The sequence below is a fragment of the Pteropus alecto genome, unplaced genomic scaffold (genome assembly GCF_000325575.1).
Source record: "Pteropus alecto unplaced genomic scaffold, ASM32557v1 scaffold95, whole genome shotgun sequence".
NCBI classification, from domain to species: domain Eukaryota; kingdom Metazoa; phylum Chordata; class Mammalia; order Chiroptera; family Pteropodidae; genus Pteropus; species Pteropus alecto.
In genome coordinates this window covers 20,216,838-20,236,484 of record NW_006441071.1, presented here as the reverse complement: position 1 = coordinate 20,236,484, position 19,647 = coordinate 20,216,838, and the positions used below count along the sequence as shown (strand labels likewise).

The 19,647-nt window shown below is 34.2% G+C and overlaps 1 pseudogene; it reads left to right on the top strand.

The window, feature by feature from the left end:
- Nucleotides 1-18,327: 18,327 nt before the first annotated feature.
- On the top strand, nt 18,328-18,446 carry LOC112485151 (annotated as a pseudogene).
- Nucleotides 18,447-19,647: the final 1,201 nt, after the last annotated feature.

Here is a 19,647-nt window from a genome sequence, read left to right as displayed (position 1 = left end):
TATTGAGCATCTTTTCATATGTCTACTGGCCATCTGTTTGTCATCTTTGAAGAAATGGCTATTCAGATCCTTTGCCCATTTTTTGGTAACCTATGTTATCATGTTGTAATAACATTACTTTGGACAAGTTACTGAATTTCTTTGGGCATCAGTGACCTTTTATATAATGTAATTCTAAAAAGGATGAATGACTGGCAACCTACAAACTTGATCATGTCCATAGATATATTCATTTTTTTAAAACTCATGTTTAATTTTTTAACTGATTGCCAATTTTTAAAATGTAAATAAATTACACACAATTAAAATTCCTTGTTTCTATCAAAATTTAGATGAGCTGGCTACACCGGGTATGCATTTCTGTATTGCAAAAATTAATTAGAAGTTGCCCTGTTTTCCATAGTCCCTAGTTCACTATTAGTAGGGTCTGTTGTCTCACACTTGTCTGCTATTGACATCTGAGCCCTCTACTTCTTAAACGTACTTCTTTTGGTCTAAATGATGTCTGATGTTTCATGGATGCTATCAGTTTATGCCTAACAACTATTTACTCAAATGCTGTCTTAAATGTTTGCTTATTAAGACCTATGAAAAATAACAAATTTGTTATTTTAATGCTCTATTTTTGCTATTTAGGCAAAAATTTTAAAATTACCATAGTAAACTTGGTAATAGATACCATGATAAATATTTAATTGAAAATATTAAACTATTTTGAGTCTCAAATTTACTGATATAAGAGCATGATTATTATCAAATTGTTTTCCAATTTGCATTATATGCGATGATGATAACATTGTTTAATACTACCAAAGTATCTGTGATTGGTAAAATGGACTTCCTACTTAGATCTTATATGCCAAAAAAGGTTCTGCCCAAGCAAGAAATCTAAACACAAATTTATCAACTGCAGACATTAGCATCAGCATCCAGTGACCACAAAGATATAAGATGTTGCCAAAGAGATCAGAGAATATAAAAATATATGCCAAATTTGGTTGGCTATGTGCTATTTGCAAGGAAAATCATTTATATCATGAATTTTTGGCCTTGTAAATCTCACTCTACAAAAATCTTATAGTATAATGTTACCTCTAAGGATTCTGTTTCATAGTATAGAAATGAGAATTGTGGCATGAAATACTAGGCTTCGGTGATAGAAGGAAAAAGACAAATAATTAAATCATTAAATTATATACACAAACAAAAACCATCTATTTTAATACTAAAATATCAAGCCATAGAATTTTGGTATCTTGGTTTGGATAGAATAGTGTATGTTACAGTAATGACTTTTGAGCTTATGTTCTTTTTTACCAAAAATATAAATATAGCATTTTATTTAGAATGGAGGCAAACAACCTCTGAGGAGTTGCATTCATATTTGTTCCTATCAATACATAAAATTAGAACACAAATAGAGTAATGCACACATTTACTCATCATATACCCATGAGGATGTTGTTGGTTTTGTTTTAAAATAGTATTTTATGGTCTTTATTCAACCAAGTAAAGGATAACTGAATCAACTATCCTGCTGAGTCAGGGACAAAGTAAAAATCAAGGTTATTTTTCAGCCTGTGTTTACTAGCATGTCAATTATTCTTTTGCTTTGACATAAAGCAGTCAGAGAGTTAGTGCACAGCCTGTGATCATGAACACCCACTCAGCAATAGCCTCCAGGCTGCTGTCTGGAAAGCGGTCTGTCTTTACCCTGTTTGCAGTCAATATAACCCTTGAGCGATTTTTAATTAAAAAATAAAATAGTTAAATTTAAATCACTCTCAACTGCTTTTATTATATCAAAATGCTATCTTTAAAAATCTGGAAATCTAAAAGACACATTTTCATTCTCTCCAATAGTCAAGAGTTCTTATTTACAGATACTAACAATCAATTACCTAAAGATCAGTTAATAATAGTGATTGTGAACATCTATTGAACATGTATTACATGTCAGTTTCTCTTTAAGAGCTTGAGATATACAAAATATTGATTTAAATATAATAATCTAATATATAGTAATTTAAATATATATTTAAAAATTAAATATGTATAATTTAATCTTCAGAACAATGCTTGGATGTTGTAGTCACAATTAAAATCTCCCTTTTGCACATGGGACTAGCAAAGAATAAGAAGTTACCATAACTTGTTCAAGTTATGTAGCTGCTCCTCGGTGGAACTGAGTTAGTTGTCTTAGGCTAGAAGCAAGGCTGCTCCCACTACACCACATCACATCCTCATTTCCCTAGGAGCAATAAAAGAAAATACTGAAATGCTAATTAATGAGCTCAGGTGAGCAGTGTGAAGAATAGCCCAAAGCCACCTTTGGGAATTATGTTACCTTTAGGATTCCACAACAATTTGCATTTTTTCTTTCTTTTTTTTCCCCCAGAAGAAAAGTCATTTGTAAATTCTTCCTCTCAGCATGCTTTTGTGTTTCAGGTCACAGTGCTCAGTGTACCATAGAGATAAAAAGTCAAATTCTAAATTTTCAGTTATTGCATTTAAATATGTCTGTTCTGAATTCCACTAGAATCCCTGTCTAGTAGTGAATTATAGAGGAGCTGTTTACTAGTGGAGGGAAATCAACCTCAAGCTAGCATTAATATAGTGTTTCCTGTTTACTTTCTTTAGGGTTTTCACAGTAGGATACATCAGAGGAAGAAATGTTTTGTACCTCTCCTCATTTCCATTTAAAACTTCTAACACATAATAACACTAGAGGAGTTTAGTAATTCTGAAATAAAGTTACAATTAAGAGAGATTACAGGGGTTCAAATCACAGATTCTGAAGTTGGACTACTTAGTTTTAAGACCATATTCAACTACACTAGCTGCCTCGCCTATAGCAAACTGCTTAACGTCTCTGTGCCTCAGTTTCCTGTAAAATGGGAATAATAGTACCTGCCCCTAAAGATTCTTAGGAAGATTAATGAGCCAATCCATGTACAGTATTCTGGAATTTATTAAGCTCCCTATTATTGTTTATTGTTGTTATCAACATCAAATATAATCATCATCATCATCCAATTCTTTTCCTTAATTTTTATTCATATTATCCAATCTTCTTCCAAAATCAGGAAGTAGTCTCTGGTAATTATTGTAGTCTTCCTCTTTAATATAAAAATAATGATTTGAATCAAAATTTCAGTTGTTTTTCAATTTAAAAAAAGTTTTTACAGCTTTATCATTCGTTATACGATTATAGAGTTTCAAAAATATCAAAATAGAGATCATTCATGGTAACTCATTTTTTGCCTAACACAAATACGGGTTCCCTAGAAGCAAAAAATATCTCCTAAAACCAGCATCATTTGAGAGGTTTGAACTGCCTTAATAAGAGTTGAAATGTTAATTAATTCAACTCAGTTTTCTTTTAACTCCTGGCTTACAAAATTCAAGACTTAAGTTTGTCTCTAAGTTGTCAGTCCTATTTAAGAAACCTATGTTTAACAGTCAGTCAGTCAGTGCTCTGGCATCTCTGGATATTTTACATTTGGATTATATCAAGCCGTTGAACTGTTGATGAGATTGTGGGCTTGCTAAAACACCAGCTGATGACGGACTCCTTACCTGTTACCCTTTTATACAAATGTGTTGTAGTAAGTGCTTTCTGACATTCTAGAGTTGATCAATTTAATTTCTTACAAGAAAAAATAAAATTAAATTAAGTTAATATTGAGTTTAATATTTGCAAATCCAGGTTTGACCCTATTTGTCATAAAGCATAAAAAGAAGTGGGGGTGGGGAGTGGGGAAGGAGTCTGGCAGGCAGATAATTAAGTAGATTTTTTACAAATACTGTTCTTTGTCTCAGAGAATGGTAATACTATTCATCCACATTACCTAATCAGACATTTGTTTTTCCTTTGCTATTCTATAACTAATCCATCAACAAGTTTTAACAGTTTTACATGCTAATTATCTTCATAATGTCAACTTCTCTTTATTTTCACTGTACCATTCTATTATCACCTCATATCTGGACCCTTGTAAAAGCCTCCTAAAGATCTCCCCTCAGTCACTGTTGTATTGTCAAATCATTACTCCACACAGTAGCCAGTTATCTTTATACAACATACCTGTTTATAGTAGTCTTTCCTCTATTTTGTTCTGTTCAGACACACTACCCATGCTACTTCTATTCCTGTTTAAAACCCTTCGGCAGTTCCTTAAAACTTGCTTTATCCATACATTTTACTTGTCTTCTCTACTCTGACTAGATTGGCCAATAAGGACCTTAGAGTTTTTGTGTTGCTTCTCTGCTCAGGGCTCTTGTACCAGCCATTCCTCTGCCAGGAGCACATTCGCCCCGCTTCTGTCTGTCTAGTAAACTCCTAACCATTCTTTGGATCTAAGCTTTATCATCATTTTCTCAAGGATTCCTTCCTTGGCCAGTCCTAATGAAATCAAATATCATTGTTAAGTGTTCCTACAGCATTATGAGTTTTCACATTAAAATATTTAACATAGTTACAGTTTATCACAGAATTAAGTGACCGTTCCAAAAACATCATCATTAGACTGCTAGTTCTTTGAAGGCAAAAACCAGGGTATTATTTTTGCATTTTGCTCACCCCTTTCCTCATAGTTCTTCCAAAGTACCTGGTATAAAATACAAACTCAATGACTTTTTTAATTGAAGAAATGAAAAAAATAATTTCTTTTCACCTGCTATATTTCTCTCAGGTTAGAAATGTTAACATGAGAAATGATAATTCATCCTCTTTATCATTGGAAAATAGTAAACAGTAGTTATCTTTATAATTCCTCCACTTCTCATTTAGGGTGGGGTTTAAAGTTTATTCATCTTTGAATTTTGCCACTCAGAGTAATACCCTTTATATGGTAGGAATTGAAGATGTATAAGATGAATAAATAAATGGAGGTTGTATGATCCTTATAATTTTTTAAGAGCAACATTAAAGTCGAACTTTATAATTGTTTGTGCCAGTTATTGGAGCATAATATTAACTATTTTACTATGAGGGGTATATCTAAGAGAAGCCCTGAACTCTCTGCAAATATCTGTGCTCCAGGAGCTGATATCCTGTTTTCAGGGAAGGAAGCCATGTGAAACAAAGGCTCAAGTCTAAGTTGATGATAGCTTTAAATGGACCACATAATCAGTCAATTACATAACTAAGAAGTCATGCCATGCTTCTAATTCTATAATTGCAGTGTATCCATTGCAATTGGATCCAGAGGAAATTGAAACTGTAGTGCTATTTGTTGAGAGACAGACGTTATGAAAAAAACTACTTGGAACATTCTTTAAAGAACATGCTTACTTTATGAGTGTTCTAAAGTTTAATTCTCAATCAGACTATAATATAATCATAAGAAAGAAAAGGTACAGGTAGAAGTATGATCAGAAATGAGGTAGATTTTTGCTGCAGGCAATGGGGAGTCACAGAAAGAGAAGGAGTCATGTCCAGAATTACCTTTTGGTGAGGCAATCCTGGTGCCAGAATGGAGAAGTATCAAAAGAAACTCAGAAAAATTAATATTTTATAAATTTTCAGACTACCCAAAGTGATCTATAGATTTAATGTAACCCTTATCAAAATTCGAATGGTATTTTTTTTCACAGAAATTGAAAAAGCATTTTTAAAATGTATATGGAACCATAAAAGACTCTGAATAGTCAAAGCAATCTTGAGAAAGAACAAAGCTGGGGGCATCATCCTTTCCGATTTCAAACTATATTACAAAACTATAGATTAAAAAAGTATGGTTTGTCAAGAAAAGAAAAACAGATACGTACATCAATGGAACAAAATAGAGTGTCCAGAAATAAACTTAAGCATATATGGTCAATAAAATCTCAGCAAAGGTGGCAGGAATATATTGTGCGAAAAGGATACTCTCATCATTAAATGATGTTCAGTAAACTGGATAGACACATGCAAAAGAATAAAACTGGACCCCTATGTTATACCATACAAAAATATCAGCTTGAAATAAAGACTTGAACATAAGACCTAAAACCAAAATCTGCTAGAAGAAAACATGAAAACACAGGCGTAAGTTGCTCGACATCAGTCTTGGCAATGTTTAAAGTTTTCGTTTTTGTCTTTTGGCTCTGACATAAAAAGTGATGGCAAAAAAATAAAAAATAATCAAATGGCACTATATCAAACTAAAAAGCTCTGCACAGCAAAGGAAACTATCAACAAAATGAAAAGATAACCTATGGAATGAGGGAAAATATTTGCAAACCACATACCAGATAAGGAGTTAATATCCAAAATATAAAGAACTCATATAACTCAATAGCAAACAAGCAAACAAACAAACAAAAACCTAAATGACCTAATTAAAAATTGGAGAAAAGACATTTTTCCAAAGAATACACACAAATGGCTAAGAGGTATGTAAAAAGATGCTTATCATCACTAATCATCAAAAAATGCAAATTAAAACCATCATGAGATATCACCTTATACCTGTTAGGATGTCTGTTATCAAAAAGACAAGTGATAAATGCTGGCAAGGATGTGGAAAAAAAGAACTAATTCTTGGACACTGTTAGTAGGAATGTAAAATGGTACATGGTACAGCCACTATAGAAAACAACATGGGAATATCTCAAGAAATTAAAAATAGAACTACCTTATGGTCCAGCAATCCCACTTCTGGGTGTATATCCAAAGGGAGTGAAACCATTATCCTGAAGAGATATCTGTACTCTCATGTTCATTGCAGCATTATGGACAATAGCCAAGGTATGGAAAAAACTTTAGTGTCCACCAATGGATAAATGAATAAAGAAAATTTGGTGTAAATATATATGCAATTGAAAATTATTCAGCCTTAAAAAAAAAAAGAAAAAATCTTGTTATTTGTGACATGAATGAACCTGGAGGGCATTATGCTAAGTGAAATAAACCAGATAGAAAAAGACAAATACTGTATGGCATCACATGTGGAATCTGATAAAAACATATCAAACTCATAGAAACAAAGAGTAGAAAATGGTCATGAGGAGCTGAGGGGTGGGGAAGATAGATAGAGGTTGGTTAAAGGGTACAAACTTTCACCTATAAGATGTATAAGGTCTGAAGATCTAATGTATAGCATGGTGACTATAGCTGATAACACTGTATTGTATAATTGAAATTTTCTAAGAGCATACAATGTAAATGTTCTCAGTTAAAAAAGGTAAATATATGAGGTAATGGATGTGTTCATTAACTCAATGAGAGGAATCTTTTCATAATGTATACTTATATCAAATCATCACATCATACATTTAAAATATCTTACAATTTTATTTGCCAATTGTATCTCAGTAAAGCAGGGAAAAAAAAAAAAAAGAATCTCAATTTAAAGACAGTAGAAGAGCCTATTTTATTAATCCAGGAAGGGAAATGATGAGGATCAGAAGTAAGGATTTTGAGTTTGGGTGAGAGAGATCAAATAATCTATAAGTTATAAAATCGATAGAGCATGATCTGTGATTGGATGTGTTAGCTTTCTGCCTTGGGCAGCTTGGTAGACTGTGGCACCCTTCACTTGCATATAAACTGAGGAGGAAAAGAACTTGAACAATAGATGTGCATACGTTCTGTCTGAGATGCTTCCACTTAGAAAGGCCCTTCCTGTGTGCCCTCCAGCCCAGTAGCTCATAGTTTACACATCTTACTATAATAGTTATTCATTAATTAGTCTTTTTACTAAACCAAATTCTTTGAATAACTTCACTTCCCTACATATGGTGGGCATTCAGTAAATATTTTTTGAAGGACTGAATGCATACCACTCTTTGAGTGAATGCTATGACATGCAGAAACGAAGTTATGAAGCTTAAGAGAGAGATTAAGACTGGAAATTGTTGTTTGTTTTTCTAAGTCATTAGCAGATAAATGTTTCATTAGAGGCAATTGTGAAAGTTCAGGGAATTTTTCAGTAATGGAAAAGGAAATAGCTGAGTTGGAGAAATAAAGAGCAAAAAAATAATAAATGGGGAACCTTGGGTTGAGAATGTTAATTGAAAAACTCAACCGAAAAGTAAAATCATAAACAAGTACATAGCCACTTCAAACACTCTGTCTTAATTAGAAATAGAATTGTATATTTATTTGTCAACCTTTTGAGTGGAGCTAAGGCCTTTTTCACTGAATCTTTTTTTTTTTAGCTAAACCACACTTATAAAAGCAATGCTTATCATTTCCAGATTTGATTTCTTTCAAATAAAATGAAGATTTAAAATATTCCGATAGAATATTTTAGCAATCTGATAGAAATATAAGCAATCTGATAGAAAATTAAAAATTCTTTATATTCTCCCCTAAAGTTTTATTTTAAACTTCTTGTCCTTACTTAATTTGGCATATTTCTTTTCTTTTATACCATATTTCTCAAAGCAGGTAGCATTGATACACACACACACACACCCCATGTGTTTTTTGAAATAATATTTCATTAATTACAGGACAAATGCCACTGATTTAATAAACAAGTTGGTTACAAACAAAACTGAAGCTTGGTAAGCATATACCTCAATTAGTAAGAGCAGAAATGTTTTGGGTGCATTAGTAACTCTCTTACTTGCCTGCTAGCAGTAAGATCTAGTTGTACTAAGAAAATGAAAAACTTGGATAATCAAGTCACTTAAGTTGTTATTGGTTAAAAGAGCTTCTACTGTATTTTTTTTTTAAATGTTACTTGATTGACCCAAGGCAGAAAATGTGAAATTAAAACACGTTTTTGGCAGAGGGGAAAGGAAGCCAGTAGCTATAATGAGATGACAAAAGGAAAAAAAAAAAAAAAACATATTATGAGCCATTTAATGATATTTTTTTAATGTAGACCAGAACATACAAGAATAGAATGTTTTTTAGTTTTTTTATTTTGTGTGCTTATGGTTAAAATTTCTAAACTTTAGGATAATATTTAAAAAGTTAAAATTATTCTCCCCTTCTTCCTTCATATCTCATTTCCCAGTGCTTACTAAGCTTATATCCTTTCTGAAACGGCTATTTGCACGTGTGTATCTGCTTCTCCATATATCTCCGTATGTCTCTTTTTCAGTCAAAATTCTTTATGACCAGTTTTTATGAACATAGATAAATCGTTGATAGTTACACAATCTTCTTTCTTACTGGTGTATGGGACTCCAGTGTTTGGAAATAGTATAGTTCGTTTAACCAGTTTCCCACTGATAGGGACCATTTCTTTTTCCCATGGACAATTGTGATTTATGCATGATATTCACACATTATTGTTAATAGCTCTTCCATTCAGTCTCAGAATTGCCCCAGTTCAAATGATAAGTTGTATAGTCAATTACCTACAAATAAACATTTAGTTTGTTTCTAGTTTTTTTGTTTGGTTTGTTTTTGCTCATATCACTGAAATAAAGATAGTTGTTTGTAAACCATTTACACTTGTGAGAATATTTATGAGGATGGATAATTATAACTGGCACTGCTGTATCAGAGAATCTGTGCCCTTTTAATTTTAATAACTGTTACCGAATGACCCTTCAAGAAGCTTGCACCAATGTATACTCCTAAGAGTAAGGATGTAAATATCAGAAGAATCTGAATTAAACATGTTTATTATCATTTCCTTCATGACCTGGCACTTTTCTACTTCTTCGATCCTATCAAATACTACCCTCCCTATTATTTATTTTGCAATAACACTGTTGTAAATAGACCAAAAATACCTCTGCCACAGGTCATTTGCACTTTCTATACCAGCTGCCTGGGATACTCTGCTTCATATTCTTATATGACTTGCTCCCTCACTTCTGTTTCACAAAGGTAAGTCCTGACCACCTTATGAGAAAATACTGCTCTAACTATCACTACCTATCTTTTGACTCTGATTTATTTCTTTTTATTAATATTTGACATTATATTGTTATGTGTTGTTTCCCTTCTTCCTTCTAAAATGTCAATTTCTTGAGTCAGAGACATCTTTTATCTTGGTCCCTGCTGGTTCCTCATTGCCTAGAAATGTGCCTTGGTATCTGAAGGAAACTCAGTAAATAAGAGTTACCAAGTGAATGAATCAAAGTGTAAGAACGTGCTTGTTTACCATACCTGATATCATCAAACATTATCACCTTTTGACAGTATAACAATGATATCTTCTAATTTTAATCCGCTTGCCTTTAATAATAAGCAGATTGTGCAATTTAGTATATTACTAGCAATTTTAAAATTTATTTTGTTCTGTGAATTTTTTGTGCATGTCTTGTTAGCTAAAATTTAAAGGAAGACCAGTAAGCATGGTTATATTCTTTCTCCATTGTGTTCAGCTTTCTGGGTGCAGATATACAGTAGACTAAAATTGTACTTAACCTAGTAGACAAATATAATTCAAGGATAGTGTGGTGAGTTTGTCCAATTGACTGATTATAATGATGAACATGTAATATTTGCTAGATAAGGAAGAAAGTGAGGGAATTGGAGGAAAGGAGTTCAAACACAGAAAAGGTTGTGAGATGAATCAATTTTACATCCCAGTAGAATCAAATAATTGCTCTCCTAATTTTTTCAGAGATTCTGCTGAGAGATCAAATAAAACCATCAAAATACTTCCATAATGTGAAGATTCAACTTTATGAACTGAAATGGTGATGTGATTTTAGAGAGGTTTAAACAATCTAAAGATTAATCTGGAACTACTCAGTAAAATAAATATTTATGACCCTTATGAACTAGTAGCTAGTTCTATGTAAGAGTAACATTCTCAACAATTCTTGGTAGTGACAGACAGCTGGGTGCAATCTGAGAGAGTGGGTAGATAAACTCATAAATTAAAAAATGTGTTGGACGCACATCAGGATGTATATTATGAACTAGTTAATTCATGACACAATGGTTTACACATACTGTGTTGTTCTGTAACTCTTATTCTTGAGCTCCACACCCATTTTTCAATAATCTCTGTGATGCTGCATTTGAGATGCTACAAATTACCTTCTCAGAAAAGCACCTTTTTTCTTAGATCTTTCCAGTAGGAGGCACTAGAAGAAATGATTAGGCAGGGAAGTAAGGAGGATGAAAAATTATTGCCAATCCTGCTTTCTGGATTTTTCCATATTTGTGAGAGTTACTAGAACAGTAGCACTTGCTTCAGCCTCTGGTTTCTTGTAGCACCTTTAATATCTGAGTCCTTACGAAGCATAAGCAGTGGCTAGATGGCACCCCCTCGTGAGAGGTCTGAGTGCCACCTTCACGAGACCCTTCCCTCGAAGCTCCTAGTTTCCTCTCCCCTTTTGTTGACCCAGCCCTAAATTTCACAGTTTCTTGCTATAGTTCTTATTAAATGGGTTAGTTCCATTTTTCCTCTGTGTTTTGAACTCTCCGTAAGTGTTGTAACTAAGTCCTTTTATTATAGCTTCTCAACATGAAATGACTCCTCTAGTATTTCCTGAAATAAATGGATATTCAAAACAGTGCTGACTGAATTTGACTACTCTGGGAATCTCATATAAGTGGAATCATATAATAGCAATGTGAATGAAATGTACCTAATACCACTGAACTATACACATGATTAAAGTGGTAAATTTCATGTTATATATATTTTACCACAATAAAAAAATGAAAACAGTGCTGAATGGGAACACAAATGGAAATCTCAACATAATACATGCCTATAAGTTAAAAATAGAACTTTGCAAAACAGCTCTACATAATTCTCCATAAATATTCTCATTAAGGCAAAGGTTCTTAGCATTGGTACTACTGACATTTTGGGCCAGACAACATTTGTTGTCAGGGGAAGGGGCTACTCTGCTTTATTGGATGTTTAGCAGCAACCTTGGCTTCTAACTGCCAGTAGCACCTCCACCCAACTGTAATAATCAAAAATATTTCCAAATATTGTGAATATTTTTGAGCAGTCAAATCACCCCCATTGATTTGCAACCACTTCATTGGAGAATGACAACATTTTTTCTACTTTATGAGTTTTGTAAAAAAATGGCTGCTTCTTCCTTATCTTCTTTGAGATCTGTTTGTTTCAGAGAGTATGTGCACTGGCCTCCTCTTAATCTTGCAATGAGTTTAGTGGTGAAGACTTTGCCTCCAAATCCTCTGGATTTTCAGTGCTAACTATGGGTCAATAAATTAGGTAGTCTGTCATTTATACATACTTGAGCAACATTCCCCAACTTTCTCTGAAATTTTTATTTGAATATGTCAAACTCCTCTGTCTCTCAGTGTGATTTTTTAGCTCCATAAAGCCTTAGCTGGTTTTTTGGGCTGGGAAACGTGAGCTATGAACCAAATATGGAATTGAGGTATTCCTTCTCGATCTTCGTGGCTGGATTCTCCTTTTTCAATTTATCCTCTTAATGATAGTGTCCCAGAGCTTTTTGATTGGTCTTATTATTTTCTTCGTCTTCATTCATTGCTTATATATCATGTAGGCTCATACTTTTCAATGTCTTCTTTTTGGTGAGTCCGATTATTTCTCCTATGAACTCCAGTCTTATATATCCAACTTCTATCTACTCAAAATATTTACTTGGATATCTAATAGGTATATCAGATACTACATATCTGAAAATGAGTTTCTGATTTCCACTCCACTATCTCCCTCACCCAATCTGTTCTTGCAGTAAGCCCATCATAGTAATGGAAGCTCAATTTTCCCTATTGCTTAGGCCAAAACTTTTAAATTTGTCTTTTTTTTTCATCTGCCATTGCAATCTTTAGAATATTTTGTTTACTTATCTTCAAAATGTCAGAAATTTCACTACTTTATAACACCTTTATTATGACTTCGATCCAAGCCACCAAATCTCATAGCTTCTGACTGTTCCTATACTTGCCTCATTATATTCTATTTTCCATACTAAATCCAGTATGATTCATTTAAAATGTAAGTCTTACTATGCCATTTATATGCTCCAACCTTCCAGTTGCTTCCCATTTTACCTTCACAGTAACAGCCAAAGTCCTGACTGTGGCCTCAAGGCTCTGTGTGATCTGCCATCTCTCTACCTCTTCGGTCTCATCTCCTTGTTACTCCACTCCAGCCATTCACTCTGGTACTTTGTGCTTTCTGTTTCCAGACCCCCACGAGGTACTCTCACTTCCTTTCTTCAAGTCTCTACTCAAATGTTACTTCCTCAAAGAAGTCTTCCCCGAACACCTTCTCTTAAGTAACTCTCACTCATACCTTCTCTCTTGCCTCCTTTTTTGTTCCACTAATCATAACCTGACATATTATACATTTATGTCTTTATAGCTATACATATACATTTTATGAAAGCAGAGATGGTGTTTTATTTACTCTTCGATGCCTTATAACAGTGCCTGCCATGGGATTTCAGCTCATATTTGGTAAAACAATAAATAAATGGACCTCTCAAAACATTTTGAACAGCATAGATAGACTTAATTTGAGATGGGAAATAGATTAGGGAATGAAAGTTCAGCCTAGGGTATAGGGGCCTTCTAGTTAATTTAATAAAAGTGCTCTTTTGACCTATATTCAAGACTTCTAGCAGCAAAATCAAACTTATTCAATAGTGAGCCCAAGAATATACACACAGAAACAGTGGTGGCTATTATAAGAAATATCTGATGAAACAGTCACCAGACTGTGCCAAAAACTGCTGACTTTCTCCCCAAATGGTGATGGTAAAACTTTTGATTAACCATTGACTTAAAAAATAAAAAGAATATAAAGCTGGGGAAATTTGGGATGCGGGACCCACTTTCCTCTGACTTCATGTTTTTGTTTAGAAACTAACTCTTTTTGTTGTTCTCTGCCTAATTACTTGTACTTCTTCAGGGGAAAATGATCTGACTGGTGTAGCTTAGATGATTTCCTGCTGTTTTCTCTTTGGGAGCTCAGAAAACCTGAGCTTTGACCTGCTCTAAACCTTTTGGTAAGCCCAGCAGTAAAATCTCCACCCTTACAAGAAAAGGACTATGTTTTTTGAGAGTAGATATATCTATTTCAGGCATGTACTATTAGCAAATCCATATAGATAACAATCCTTAAGCCATGTGTTCAGATTAGCCATAGTCGGTAATAAAGGTGCGACTTGGATTTCTATTTGCCTGTTTGAACATTTGTCATTCTCAATAGATGCAGAAATCAGGCAAGAGGGGGAGCTGTATAATTCTTGATTCTAGCTATTTCATATTTTTGCCTATTTAAAATGGATTAGCTATCTATATCTTGCAGGTTTGTTAAGAAGATTTAAGATGATATATGTAGAAGTACTGAAAAATGATGTGAGCAATTGAAAACATACTGCACTGGCCTGAGCATACTATAGCAAAGTTATAATGCCCAGTCCTAACCTTTGATAGCCTTCCTGAATCCCACAAGTTTTTGATAGCCTTCCCGAATCCCACAAGTTTTTGATAGCCTTCCCGAATCCCACAAATTTCAGGACATCTTATGATGTCCTGTTCCTATCATACATTTTTAACAAATTGAATGAATGTAGATTAATCACTAAAAACAAATATATAACATTGTATGCTGAAGTCATTTAATCAATAAATTCTAAATAAAATTTATAATAAATTATAAATTTTTAGAATCAATAATAAATTCTAAAAAGACTTCATCAGAATAAATGTGATACTGAAATCAAAGCAGTAAAGAGCCACTCTACAGCTTAAGTAATTATAATCCTTTAAAAGTTTTGGGAAAACAGGAACATACAAAATATCACTTCAAGACAGGTTAGTGGGATAATTTTGTATAACTATTTGTTTCCAGAAGTAGATGATTTCTACAATAAGGGAGTGAAAACAGTAGTGGTAGGTATTAGAGTTAATTCTAAACACAAAAATAAGAACATACACTAGCAATGTGATCCAGAAATCTTACCCAAGAGAAAAGAAAGCGTATGTCCAAGTAAAGTGTATACATGAATGTTCATACCAGTTTTATTTTTAATAATACAGCCATGGAAAGAATTCAAATGTTCATTAATTGGGGAATGGATAAACAAATTGTGATATATTTACATTCAACAATAAAAATATATAGGGTACCATTACATGCAACAACATAGATAAATCTGAAAAATATTTTGCTAAGTGAAAGAAGTCAAATATAAAATACTACATACTTTATAATTCCATGTGTATGACCTAAGAAAAGGTGACAGAAAGCAAATGAGATTATGTGGAAATGCAATCGGGTGAGGCGACAAACAGCAAAGAGGCACAAGGAACATTTTTAGGACATTGGAAATGTTCTATAGCTTGATTATGGTGATGGTTACATGATTGTATACAATTGCCAAAATTCACCTGAAAGAGGGAAATCATTATGTGTAAAATTTACTTCAATGAATGTCGACAAATATATAAATTAGGAGTTATGAAGAAGGAAGTAAGAGAAAGGTTCAAAAGAAAGAGAGTAGATATTTTTGCAGTGTGGACATAAAGGGAATGTTGAAGGCATGGAACACAGTAGGGAGTAAACAAGAACTGGTTTTATTCTTCTTTAAATACTGCCTTCAGATATGCCCTCTCAGTTATCCCCCACTCTCTCTTTAATTACTTTTTGAGTGTATCCCACTGTTTCGACTCCTTTCAGTTATGGGAATATTCTCATTTTTATAATTTAGATGAGGTTTACATATAAAAGACCAAGTATTTTAAAATTTAAGTTTGAATTTTACATTCACATCAGTTGCTTCACCACCACCACTCCCCAGCCTAAGTCTGACATGTGGCTAAGAGATTCATAATGGGGAAGGGTTAAGGTCTCTATTTAACAATATTTCTCTTCCTCAATCTGCCGCTCCCTCTTCCTTCTGCTTTTCTCTTCTTTCTTTGATATATTGAGGCTAACAGGAAGGGATGGGAGGAAAAGACCAAAATGATGTATCATTTGACCACCTCTCCTCTTTCTATGGAGCAATTTTAAATGATCACCTGTGATTTTCTCATGGGTCACATATTCCTGATGTGTTCAATACATCCTATTCTTGACATATTGGAACTCAGCTTCTATTCCCAGGAGTCTATCCATTATTTTGTACTACTACTACTATTATTCCTGTGTCTACAGGCTACTCCCCAATGCAAAATTCTTTCATGATAGCTCACAGCCTGGCTAACTTCTGTGACCCCCATGGAACTCATGAGAAATTTACTCATCTTTGCCACACAAAGGGTGGGTGTACAGTTTTTATTATTACTGGTTTCCTTAGTCTCTCTTCTGTTGCTTACTGTTCCAGCCATAATTCTGCCTTTAGAATTCTAGTGGGAAAGCTGGATCATGCCCCCTCCCCCAAAGTCCAGGGTTGAGGAGGAAGGTGAAACTTATTTTTAAAAATAAATTTTCTAACTTCACTTCTTTAGTTCAAAAGGCATACCCAGCATAAGCTGAGTGCTCGGTAAGCATTGAACAAGAGTGCGAGATGTTTATGCAGTTACCTCCACCTCTGCAAGTACCTCTTCAGCTGAACATGGTTGAGGGGAACAAGAGGGGAAGAAACACTTGCCTTTCTCCTCTACTAGAAAGGAAAGAGAGAAATCATTTTCCCTCTAAGCCTGTAATTAGCTTTTCTAAAGCCTCAAGACTACTGATGATGTGCTGATCTCAAGAACATCTTGTCTACCTCTGAGAAGCCCTGCATGGCTTATTAAGCTCTGAAGTCTGGAGGCTCCTTAACTGTAGTTCAGGATTGGTTGTTGTTAATTCAGTATCTTCCCATCTCCCTTTACATTTGTCCTTAGGATTTAAGGAAGAAATCTGGGAACTGTATGTCCCAGACCCCTTTGCCAGCACAGTGTAGGTTTGACTTTGCCAATCACAGAGTCTCATAGGAGATTAGGAAAACTGAAGAGAAAGATAACTGTTATTCTCTGGTGAGAGCTGTGGGCAGGCGCATGGATCTTGGCAGGTAGCAGACAGAGGTTTTCCAGCACCTTCAGGCACCCTCCTCCTCCATTTGATGCTGTAGGCAGATGGAGTCCTTGGTGGCATTTTTCTTGCAATCCTTGCCCTTCCAAATTTACTGAAAGTCAATAGTGACCTTCTTTAATATTATTCTCCCAGCCATTCCGACAATTGTGAAAACTCTGAAATATCTTTCTACTCCAAATTTCTAAGGTAGATTTTTTTTCTTGCAGAACTCAGACTAATGCAGCAACTCTCTTTAAAATGTAGACACTTACCTGCTACTTTCCTTGTTTAGTAACTCAACCTGAAATGCTCAGACAGTGGCATCTGGTTAAGTAGCCTGAGGGAAAATCAAAACTTTATAATCTTGATTGTCAATTACAGGCAACAAAGATATAGATAAGCATGTTGATAGAGTCAGGCCAGTGTTTGTTGTGGGCTCTGGCCAGAAAATGTCACAATAATAAAACCCTAAGATCAAATAAGAATTCTAGAGCACAAATAGATATTTCCCACCTTAACTCAATTGAGTTATGTGTGTTAATAATACTATTTACTCAAAACTTTTCTTCCTCTAGAATTATAGTTAGACAGCTCAGGTAGTAGGACCTTAGCTTAGGGATAAAGAGTAAAGTGAAGGAAGAATTTTTTTCATAGGGCTTCATGAGAAACAGGAGCATTGTTCAGAATATTTGCACAATCACCTAGTTAGGAATCATAGAGAATTGGAATGTCATTCAGGACACATGTCACCCTGGTAGTCCAACAGCAGACTAATGACCCAGCATTCGTATTAGCAGTGCCTCCTCAGAAGCAGGCTCCTGTTGTTCTAACTGGCAGGCTCAGATTCTTTCTGGCTCTGTTTTACCTTATCTGTCTCATTTTTCTCTCTACTCTCCTCTTTACATCATGTCTCTTGTTTATTGCCTTCTTTTTTACTACATACTGAGTGTTTTCACAGAGCTCTCCTTTCAATTGGGAAAAAAAAAGAGAAAATATGATTGGTTTAGTTGGTCACTTTCCAGTGTAAAGAATTTGGGTGCACATCATCATGCCCAGTCACCATAGTGACTGATGACTGGCCTAGATTTAGCTGCTTTTTTTCAGTCATCAAGTCTCATCTACTCATCTATCCAGGGAAGTAGGTACATGAGGCAAAAACCACAGCAACTTAGGGTATGGAGCAATATAGGGATTATTCAGAAGGGCACCTTAGGTGTGGCTGGCTAAAAGATGCAATTTATCTTATCTCTACATCTCTACCTCTCACTAGTATCTTCTGTGACATGATTATTTAACTCATAATTATAGAAACCAATAACTACAAGCTATAGTTCCTTGATGCTAAAAAAATATTAATTGCTTGGTGTTTTATATATTTAAAAAGAGGCTTTTGGAAAAAAAGGAAATTATTTGACGTAATTTATTAGCTAATTTCAGAAATATTAATATGTTAAAAAAGAAAAGTCTCTATGGCCATGCCACCCTGAACAAGCCCGATCCCATCTGATCTCAGAAGCTAAGCAGGGTCAGGCCTGGTTAGTACTTGGATGGGAGACCACCTAGGAAGACCAGGTGCTGTAGATGTAAAAAATAAAAAATAAGGGATTGTAAGCTGACAAGGTCCTTGCAATCTGTGAGGTCAAGCAAGGGTCACCTTGCCTAAAAAAAATAAAAAATAAAAGTCTTAGGATTGAATAAATATGATTATTCTGTGCTGAATCTGGATCTACATCAATGTGAACAAGACTGTTCTTTCCCCCGCAGCTCCACGAATCAAGTCATTGGTTCCGCTGGATTCAGTGGAGAATAATGAGCAAAATGTGATCAAGGATATTGTAAAGTTTAAGTCAATGAACATTTTTACAACAATTGTAAAGTAATACTATAATAGCAGATTGTCTTCTTCTATGTAGTAAGTCCAAGAACTTGGTAAAGAGGTACAGTCATAGAAGATAAATTCATGCCTGTCTTAGAGGAGGTGAAAGAACACTCATCAGCTCAACTCAACATGTGTTTATCTCTAGTTGTTTTTCTTCACAAATAGAAATAATCTAAAGAGAAGAGGACATATGGTTCTCTAAGATTATTACATATGAGAAAATACAATATTGAACTAATTTTAAGAGCCGCGAACCACTAATTTAAATCATTCTAACAAAAGCTTATTTTTCTTTTTGCATGTTCACTATTGTAAAATAAACAAATAATAGCAATCTAATGAAAGAGCCTGGAATTTCTTCATGAAACATGTGGAGCCTTGGAAAGTTTTCTTCTTTTGCCACTTTAGGGGTTGGTCATCAGTAGGTCAGGCTCCTCTTTGCTGGCAAGTATGGAGCCTGACGCAAGCTTCCTATCTGTAGTTAAAATGGCCATTCATGTTCCACAACTTCTACTTCTCATCTTTTGTCCCTTTTCTTCTTTGGCAATCATAACAGAAAAAACTGGAGAAAGTTTTGTTCATGAATTTAGACCTTTGTACATAAGTAAATAATGCTACCTATAAAGCAATTTTAATAGTTATTATATAAAGCAATTCAGATGCTGACCACTTTTATATCATCTCCTTTGAACTTCTCATTTCTATTTTGGATATAACGACAATTAAAACTTTCTAATATCAACATAAGAAATGACCAAAGCCACAGAGAATTTTTCTATAAGAGTTTATTTGAGCCAAACTGAAGACATATGCCAAGGAGCAAAATCTCAAATGTTCCAGACATTAAAAGTTTTGCAGTTTCTTTTATGCATTTGAACTTAAGGAGGATGGTCACACTTTAGAAGG